At 43.1% G+C, this 10,780-nt stretch overlaps 1 pseudogene; it reads right to left on the reverse strand.

Moving 5' to 3' along the window:
* Nucleotides 1-1,389: 1,389 nt before the first annotated feature.
* LOC124790298 lies at nucleotides 1,390-1,507 on the reverse strand (annotated as a pseudogene).
* Between the last annotated feature and the right edge of the window lie 9,273 nt (nucleotides 1,508-10,780).

The following is a 10,780-nucleotide window of genomic DNA, read 5'->3' on the forward strand; positions in this document are numbered from 1 at the left end:
GCGCCTAGAAGCGCTCGGCCACTCCGGCCGGCCTGCCTATGGACTGGTCCTCTATTTTAACTGATAGTCAGTCGAACGTGGAACGACTTTTAAGGTTCTGTGAAATGTCTGATTTGATGCCTAAAATTTTAGGGGGAAATTTTTGGTGCATCACCAGGGTGACTGGTCCATCCACGTTTCTTTTTTTTCCCCAGTGATCAATCAGTCGCACTTCCGTGAGTATTTATTTTAGCTTTCTTTTGTATTATTTGTGTTTTAATTGCCATTTAAATTCATCCAATCGGTTTTACGCTAATTTAAGGGATAAGACATAATGTGACTGTAAGAATGACCGTGGGAGTGAGGCTGGAAGAGACTATGTACTTGTGTACGCCTTACTGTTCTTTGTTTCATTCCATTTTAACCTCCTGCGTTCCTACTAATACCTGCAAGGGGGCTGATAACTTTACCGGTGACCGCCTTAAGCCACAAACACAAACACAGCGCCGGCCGGAGTGACGTGCGGTTCTAGGCGCTACAGTCTGGAACCGAGCGACCGCTACGGTCGCAGGTTCGAATCCTGCCTCGGGCATGGATGTGTGTAATGTCGTTAGGTTAGTTAGGTTTAATTAGTTCTAAGTTCTAGGCGACTGATGACCTCAGAAGTTAAGTCGCATAGTGCTCAGAGCCATTTTGAACAAACAAAGCGGACCAGGGTGCCATCTCACACGTATACAAGACACATCACTTAAAAGTTACTACCGTTTCATTTTATCACTGGCTTAGATACCAAAACTAGTTTTTCGGCAACAGATACTTGGCGGAGGGCATGCAATTTTTTTCTGTTGTTAATACTCCTAACTCTTGATTCAACCGAAATGATTAAGCAAGCATGATATTTTTAATGCAACGATGTACTTTTTTAAAAGTTTTCAAAGTTTCTTGAAAAGTAAAGTACAGTAACGTTCTTAAATGTTGACGTTGAAACTTTTTACAAAATTGTCCAAGAAAAGTACTTACAGTGGAAGGCAAGGCTGTAAACTCCGCCAGTCTGGTGTATCTATATATACAGCAAGATGATAGGCCAGGGCTACTACGATAAAATGTATTTTCTCTTGCCTCACTTTATGTGACATAGATACTGCGTCAGCTACCCATTGTTATAAATGGGCCTACATGCAGACTGCTAGCGTATAGAGGGGATTTAAAACACTCCGTCTTCAGGCCACGAGTGTCCTACCGGGACCATCCGACCGCCGTGTCATCCTCAGAGGAGGATGCGGGTAGGAAGGGGGGTGGGGTCAGCACACTACTCTCCCGGTCGAATGACGGTATTCTTGACCGAAGCCGCTACTATTCGGTCGAGTAGCTCCTCAATTGGCATAAAGAGGCTGAGTGCACCGCGAAAAATGGCAACAGTGCATGGCGGCCTGAACGGTCACCCATCCAAGTGCCGACCACGCCCGACAGCACTTAACTTCGGTGATCTCACGGGAACCGGTGTAACCACTGCGGCAAGACCGTTGCCTATTAGGGGGGATTTAGGAAAACCATTTCGGATGGGTGTACGTACTTATGTTCAAGTGAACAGTTTTTGTGAAATCATGTAAACAGTTGCAAGACATGGTATTACGTGAAGCTTAGCATCGGAGCAGCTGTTGGAGATGATTACATCGCAATAATCGAATTCGGCCGGCTTGCCTTGCGTTCCGAGCATATTTATTGGACATTTAATTAATTAATTAATTTTTTAAGTAACATACTTGTTTCAGTATCTCGCTTGACTGTAGTTAAGAGTCACCATCATTTTCGTGTGGTTTTGTCCAACTTAAGCGCGTGGTCGATCCTGTTACTTTGGATGTGGCAAAGTTAGTGTCAGACTTGACAGTAGTTAAGAGTATTACCCATAAAACAATATTAGGAGCCCCTCAGCCTGCTAACATTTGCCAAAATTGCGTATCGATATCTTGAACCGTTCACTAAATAATAGGTGCTGCCTTTAGTTTATGTACCCTGCAATTTCCCTCCTGTGTCATTATCGCCATCACTGAAGCATTTCTTGAATTCACAGTGATTCCGTGAAGATGGTACAACTCTCAGGGGTAGTGGAGAAAGGTAAATGCATCAATGTGAGGCAAGAGATCCTATCTGGAAACGACGAAGTCGAAAGTTATAAGCGGAAATCGTTCTGATACCTCTGGTAGTGGAATACAGGTACCGGCACTGTTGTTACTAAGAGTATATGGAAGGCAACTTCCAGAGGTGTTAGTATGGAGCAAAACAACAAAGAAATGTCCATAAATAAGGGCTCAAAGTGCATATCCTAAGATTTATGGTCATCTTCGCTACTGTGAAACACATCTCTTCTACTGAACAAGTGCTCATAGCTCATAGCATTCTTCGGTCGATGTTTACTAGACTTTTTTTCTTGTTTTGCTCCTTACCAACACCTCTAAAAGTTGCCTTCCTTACAATCTTAGCATATGTATTCCTCTGTCAGAGGCATCAGAACATTTTTCGCTTATAATTTTCGACTTGGTCGTTTCCGGACCAGGCTCTGAGGCTCTGAGCCTCTGAGCACTATGGGACTTAACTTCTGTGGTTATCAGTCCCCTAGAACTTAGAACTACTTAAACCTAACTAACCTAAGAACAGCACACACATCCATGCCCGAAGCAGGATTCGAACCTGCGACCGTAGCGGTCACGCGGTTCCAGACTCCGGACCAGGGTCCGTTACCTCAAATTGATGCATTTACCCATCTTCATCATCCTTGAAAGTTTGTGACATTATTATGGAATCATCTTGTTTCTGCTCCTAATAGCGACACGTCATATTCCTTCGTCTTTTGCGTTTATGACTCAGTTCACTTAGTGTGGTGTGACGAAATAGTTCTGCAGACTGTGCTTCACGTTATAATTAATTGTGAGCTTTCTTCCTTCTTGAAGGATGTTAGAATTAAACGAAATTAGCAATTTTTGCACTCATCGAGTGGTTTCGAGAAAGTGACAAGCACCTCCAACAGTTAAATCGTACATCTTTGTACGTATTTTTCGCAATTTAAATGTACGCACTGTACCTAAGACTTAATTAATTTTTTCTACAGTTGCCTTTGACTTTGCTCTGCGTAGCGCGCAATAGTATTCGCGTATAAATAACCGTCCCACAATTCCGTCGCTCGTTAACTGCGCCTCAGCTGGCGTGTATATGATACCAGCTAACGCAGTTATGAGAACTAGCATTGTATCATTATAAAAAGCTATGAGTAGCGAGCGTATCCACCAGTCCACTAATAATTACCGGAAATACTCTCGAATTTTCTGCAAAGTGGTTAAACCAGAAAAAATTAATTTCGTATATCTCTTCCCGTTTCAATTTTTGGAGTAAAAAGACATTTCCGCCTTTTTTCCGAGGAACACAGTCGTCGTTTTCCATGTATATGCGTTGCTTGGCATTTGCTCGGAAACAGCGAGTTTTTCACATTATATGCTGCAGGTAGGGCTCTGCGATAACCGTTCGTACTCAGCGGTACACGGAATATAAATAATGTTCATCATGTCCAGTTAGAAAACTGGTTGACATTAATATTACTGACTACTAGCTTAGCGCCCGTTGCTCGGGACGCGTAGACTGTATGGCGTACAGAGATCTTTTGTTTTTATTTAATCGAATTTTCACGTTTCTCACAAATTGCAACTCTTTTAAGCTTTTCGCGCTAATTACGGCAATGTAAGCATGGTCTTTTCCGAATCTACTTCTGACCGAAAAGCGATTCTGGTAGCTGGAGTCCAAAGTTTTTGTTAATCATGCTTTTTGTGTTCTTGTGGAGATAGCAACTTTCATCCCCTAACAAGTATTTCTTTATATTTATCCGAGAAGTGAAATACGATTTTTCATAAATTTAGTTCTAAGTTTTTTTGAGTGTAACGAAATATTTCCTTAAAAATTTTCATACGCTATCGCACTCTCTTTCCAGAAACATTGAAACACGTTTTTTAAAATTTTTTTTAATTTCTAACCGAGAAGTCAAATACCAGTTGTCATAAAGGTAGCCTTAAGAATTTTTTAGTAGTCCCTTAGTAATTATTTATTAAAAAAGAACTTTCACTCACTATTTTACGCACTTAGTGGTTGAATTTCCAAAAATGCTCAAACACGTATTTCTTATTTCCTGAATGAGAAACCAAATACCAGCTTTCATCGTTCTATCCTCAAAATTCCCTAAATAGCGACATGCTTTCAAAAAGCCTTTCATCCCCTGTTTCACCCCCTTAGGAATGGAATTTCGGATAATCCGTTCCTAAACAATGCCTACGCTATAAGATCCACCCCTTCTCCTTATTTCAAGTTTCTGTCCTAAGCGGTTTGGGCTGGTCGATGATGAGTCAGCGAATCAGTCTGACCCCGTTTCACCCCCTTATGGGTTGAATTTTTAAAAACTGTGAAATGTGTATGTTTTATTTCTAACGGAGAAGCCAAATACAAAATTTCATAGATTTAACTTCAAAAAAGCTTGGTCAATGAAATACTGCCATAAGAATTTCCAGCCCCTGTTTCACCCCCGTAGGTGCTGAATTTCCAAAAACAGTGAAACACGTATTTTTTTATCTCTAAGTGAGAAGCAAAATTTAAATTTTTATAAATTTATTTTTAAAAATGCTTACATTAGAAAATATTTTTATAAAAACCCTCATCAGCTATTTCACTTATTTTCTTTCTTTTTAATAAGTAACCGAGAAGTCAAATACCAACGTTCATAGATGTAGCTTTAAAAATACTTTAGTAGTTCTTTAATAATGATATGTTTTCAAAAAAAGCTTCCCAAAATTTCATCCCCATAGAGTTAAATTTCCAAAAATGCTGAAACACGTATATTTTTATAAAGATGGGCACATGTGTGATTATGGGCACCCCTCACGAAGTGGTGCAGGACTGAAAACGGTGCCTATTGTTGATAGACGGTAACAATGAACAGTTGTAAGCATTGTTTCAAGTAGTGTAGTTACAGTGTCGGTTATTGTGTGAATTGGTGTTTGTTCATGACCGCAAACGTTTGACAGGTATGTGAAATCGTTTCTTTACACACATCAAAAAAACTTTTGCATCACTCCGGTTCCCAGAACTCCTAAAGATAGACGTTGATTGTGGATATTGAATCACAGACACAGTCCCTTTGACTGTTCAGAGGAGTACTAAACCTGTTCAAAGATGTAAACAACCATGCATTGGTAGCGCCTATTAGACGGAGGGGGTCCGACAGCCGATCACTTCCAGTCATTCCATCACGAAGGAGGTACACGCCTCATGTTGTCTATAGTTCAACGATGCCTAGAGCGTCAATACCGCGGTTCGGTCGCGTTCGCATTGTTACTTTGTGCCAGGAAGGGCTCTCAACAAGAGAAGCGTCCACACGTCTCGGAGTGAACCAAAGCTATGTTGATCGGACATGGAGGAGACACAGAGAGACAAGAACTGTCGATGGCATGCCTCACTCAGGCCTCCCAAGGACTACTACTGCAGTGGATGAATACTACCTACGGATTGTGGCTCGGAGGATTTCTGATATCAACGCCAACATGTTGAACAATGCTTTTCGTGCAGCCACAGGACGTCGTTTTACGACTCAAACTGCGTGCAATAGGCTACATGATGCGCAACTTCAGTCCCGACGACCTTGGCGAGGCCCATCTTTGCAACCATGACACCATGCAGCGTGGTACAGATGGGCCCAACATCATGCCGAAAGGACCTCTCAGGATTCTTCACCGATGAGTGTCGCATATGGCTTCAACCAGACAATCGTCGGAGACGTGTTTGGAGGTAACCCGGTCAGGCTGTACGCTTTAGACACACTGTCTAGCGAGTGCAGCAAGATGGAAGTCTCCTGCTGTTTTGGGGTGGCATTATGTGGGTCCGACGTACGCCGATGGTGGTCATGGATGGCGCAGTAACGGATGTATGATACGTGAATGCCATCCTCCGACCGATAGTGCAACCATAGTGGCAGCATATTGGCAAGGCATTCGTCTTCATGGACGATAATTCGCGCCCCCATCTTGCACTTCTTCTGAAAGATTTCCTTCAGGATAACGACATCGCTCTCCGGACGTGAACCCTATCGAACATACCTCGGCTAGATTGGAAAGTGCTGTTTATCGACGGCGTGACCTACCAATTACTCTGAGGGATCTTCGCTGAATCGCTGTTGAGGAGTGGGACAATCTGAACCAACAGTGCTTTGATGATCTTGTGGACCGTATGCCACGACGAATACAGGCACGCATCAATGCTAGAGAACGTGCTACTGGGTATTAGACGTACTGGACCACCACCTCTGTATGGTGGTACAAACGCAATGTGTTGTTTTCATGAGCAATAAAAAGGGCTGAAATGATGTTTATGTTGATCTCTATTCCAATTCTCTGTACAGGTTCCGGAACTCTCGGAATCGATGTGATGCAAAACTTTTTCTGATGTGTGTATATCCTTCTGACTAGTTTAAAACAATTTCTCAGTGATATCCGGAATAGCGGAATCCTAAGCTACTTTTAGAAGCACGTTTTACGTTACACACGCTTTTAGGTTAAACGTGATAGTGACCATGTTGCTTAAGATTGGTTGGTGTAAATATGGGCCCATTGCGTTGGTGTAAAAATGGGCCCCTATTTAAGGAGGGCCCATAATTACACCATCCCTTCTCTTAAACAATGTAAAACATTTAAATAATTTTATGGGGATATGGTTAGTCAAATTTTGTTTAAAGTTCATATACACAACTCACACTGCAACAAACAAATAGAATTTTCAGATTGCGATAATAGACCCTAGTGCTTTTGTTCGTCCTTCTCGAATGTCGCCAACTGAGAATCGCTATGAATGTAAGAACCAGAGGCATGAATGGGATAATTCTCAGACGGTAGGTGCCGTGGCAGCTGTGAAAGCAAAGAAGGCTTTTGTGAAAGGTGCTGCAAGAAACATTCGGAGCGCCTTGTACCAATTGGTGCAATTGGTAGAGCCCATCCTTCAGGATGGGTCCAAAGCAATTTGTTTAACGAATGGTTCGTTCACTTAATTGAGGAAACATGTCCGACTGAACAAAGACCTGTTCTCCTCGTCTTGGATGATCATTATTGTCACATTCGAAATTCAGATGTGATTGACTTGGCGAGAGAATACCATGTGACTATCACCTTACTTCCTCCACATTGCACCCACAAACTGCTCCCTCTAGATAAGACGTTCATGGCACCTCTGAAAACGTACTACAGCGAGGCAGTGATAGTGTGGTTCCATCACAATGGGTGTCTTCTCACACCTTACGACGTTATGGAGGTTTTTGATCAATCCTACCTTCGTACCAAATCAGCCGAGATAGCAATAAACGGATTCAAAGCAACTGGGTTACACCTTATGAATCACATGCTCCTCTACTTGCTGTCTCTGGACCATTGACATCATCTGCTTCTTCTTAGAGTTATCCTGATGTACAGTCACATCAAGCTCTAGCTACGCCAGTTGATGAAGCCATTGAAAGACTGGAAAGTTCTGCAGGGAATTCAACAAATGCAGTTTCACCATTCGACATATCTCCTGTCCCTAACATTAAGAAGAGAACCACAAGGGGAAGGGGGGGGGGGGGGGCGAGCGAAACGCTGGAAGCACCTGCCACATCACTGTAACACCATACAAAGATCAGTTGACAAAGTCGCTTAGCAAAAGTGCTGTCAAGAAGAGGTCATTGAGTTTCTCTGGGGTTAGAAGTCGCTCTGAGGACAGAGGTACAAAATCCAAAGGCCTTCAAAAATAGAAAATTTGTTCCACAAACCTATCTGATTCATCATTGGACTCTTCAGGCTCCTGCAGCCCTCACCTTGTGGACAGCGATAACGACCTCATGTGATCGATGGGGATACACCAAACGATGCAAGTTGCATTTTTTGTGATGAAAAGTTCTCTCAAGACAGGAGAGGAGATGGTTTTTTGGCGGTTTTCCATCTGCCTCGGTGAATGCTGGCTGGTTCCCTTTATTCCGCCTCAGCTACACTACGTCGGCGATTGCTGAGCAAACAAGTTCTCCAGGTACGTGTACACCACCATTACTCTACCACGCAAACATAGGGGTTACACTCGTCTGCTGTGAGACCGGGGGGGGGGGGGGAGGGGGAAGGAGGAGGGGGTCCATCGGGGCCCGAACCGCACAATAACTCTGAAAGAGTGGTTCGGTGTGGGGCGGGGGAGGGGTGACGTGGACTGCGGTGATCGTCATGGGGTTGTGGACCACTGCGGCTGCGGCGCGGAAGGAGTCTTTCCGTCGTTTCTAGGCCCTCGGTTAACATACAATACAATAGATTGTACTGGCGCTGAAGGAACTACATACGTTTGCGATTGCTGTAAATAATGTCAGATTTCATGCATACATGTTTGAAAGTTGCTTTTTGTATAGTAGTCTACCATCTTGTATTGTTTTAACCCATTTCATTAAAATATTTCAAAAGATTTCTTCCACCTGTTTGTGGATGCCCGTATTTGTATCCCGTTCTTGTAAGTTCCATTTTACAAACTTTTTGTAAATCTTTGTTTTCGAATAGAAATAATGGATACTTATCATTGTTTCGCCTCTCATTATACCTTAAAGTTGTTATAATTATTAATGAGGGTATAAAATCTAGAATTTTTTCAAAAGAAGGTACCTTTTAAGTCAAAAATAAGAGAGGGTGTCCATATTTACACATTTTCCTCTATTTATGACCGAGAAACGAAATACCAATTTTCGTAGATCTTGCTTCAAAATTGCCGTGATAGCGCCATTGAAAAAATACATAAAATAAAAGGCTTTCGTCTCTATTTCACTTCGCTAGGGTTGGAATTTCGAAAAATCGTTTCTTAAACGATGCCTACGGTATGAGATACATATCTTCTCAATCAAGTTTCTGTCCTTAGGGGTTTGTGCTGGGCGACGATGCGTCAGCCACTCCGTCAGTCAGTCAGCATATTGCTTTTTGTATATAGAAGATCACTTTATCTATTTATATATACTGAGACGCCAAAGAAACTGGTATAGGTACACATATTGAAATACAAAGATATGTAAACAGGCAGAATACGGCGCAGCGCTTGGCAACGCCTATACAAGACAACAAATGTTAGATCGGTTACTGCTGCTAGAATGGCGCGTTGTCAAGACTGAAGTGAGTTTGAATGTGGTGTTGTAATCGGCGCACGAGCGATGGCACATAGCAGCTCCGAGGTAGCGATGAAGTGGGGATTTTCCCGTAAGACCATTTCACGAGTGTACCGTGAATATCAGGTAACCGGTAAATCAACAAATCTCTTAAGCCGATGGGCCGTGAAAATATCCTGCAAGGATAGGACAAGCGACGAGTCAAGAGAATCGTTCAGCGTGACAGAAGTGCAACCCTTCCGGAAACTGCTGCAGATTTCAGTGCTGGGCCATCAACAAGTGTCAGCGTGCAAACCGTTCAACGAAACGTCATCGATATGGGGCTTCGGAGCCGAAGGTCCACTTGTGTATACTTGATAACTGCACGACACAAAGCTGTACGCCTCGCCTGGACCCGTCAACATCGACATTGGACTGTTGATGACTGGAAACATTTTGCGTGGTCGAACGAGTCTCTTTTCAAATTGTATCGAACGGATGGACGTGTACGGGTATGGAGAAAGGTTCAAATGGCTCTGAACACTACGGGACGTAACGTCTGAGGACATCAGTGCCCTAGACTTAGAACTACTGAAACCTAACTAACATAAGGACATCACACACATCCATGCCCGAGGCAGGATTCGAACCTGCGACCGCAGCAGCAGCACGGTTCCGGACTGAAGCGCCTAGAACCGCTCGGCCACAACGGCCGGCGGGTATGGAGACAACCTCTTGAATCCACGGACCTTGCATGTCACCAGGGGACTGTTTAAGCTGGTGGAGGCTCTTTAAAGGTGTGGGGTGTGTTCAGTTGGTGTGATACGCGCCCCTGATAAGTCTACATACGACTCTGGCATGTGAAACGTACGTTATCATCCTGTCTGATCACCTGCATCCATTCATGTCCGTTGTGCATTCCGATGGACTTGGGGAATTTCCGCAGGATAATGCGACACCCCACATGGTCAGAATTGCAACAGAGTGGTTCCAGGAACACTCTTCTGAGTTTAAACACTTCCGATGACCATCAAACTCCCTAGACATGAACATTATTGAGCATATCTGGGATGCCTTGCAACGTGCTGTTCAGAAGAAATCTCCACCCTATCGTACTCTTACGGATCTATGGACAGCTCTGCAGGTTTGATGGTGTCAATTCCCTCCAGTACTACTTCAGACTTAGTCGAATCCATGCCACGTCATGTTGCGGCACTTCTGCGTTCTCGCGTGGGCCCTACGGGATATTAAGCAGGTGTACTAGTTTCTTTGGCCCTTCAGTGTATAGAACACCGCTCTTTCTCTGTAGCTGTTAATACTGGTTGTAGTGAATATAAAAGTAAGAGGAGAGAAAGAATGATTGTAATGATGAGGCAACGACGAAATTCGTCAAAGCCTGTGTTGTAGTCATGTCAAACACCGTGAGAAAAACAATGATAATATTTGTTTGTTAGAATTAACTTTGCAATAAAACGATGCTTGTAAATCGACATCGAACTTTTTTATCACGTAACTAAATGAAGATTCCTTTTCTGGAACGTGCTGTGAGCATCTAAGACAGCGACAATGGCAGCCGTTCCATTACATCATCGTATAAAGACGACCAGCAACGAATATGTGCTGAAAAACATTAAAAATTGT

This window comes from Schistocerca piceifrons, chromosome 3 (genome assembly GCF_021461385.2).
Source record: "Schistocerca piceifrons isolate TAMUIC-IGC-003096 chromosome 3, iqSchPice1.1, whole genome shotgun sequence".
NCBI lineage: Eukaryota > Metazoa > Arthropoda > Insecta > Orthoptera > Acrididae > Schistocerca > Schistocerca piceifrons.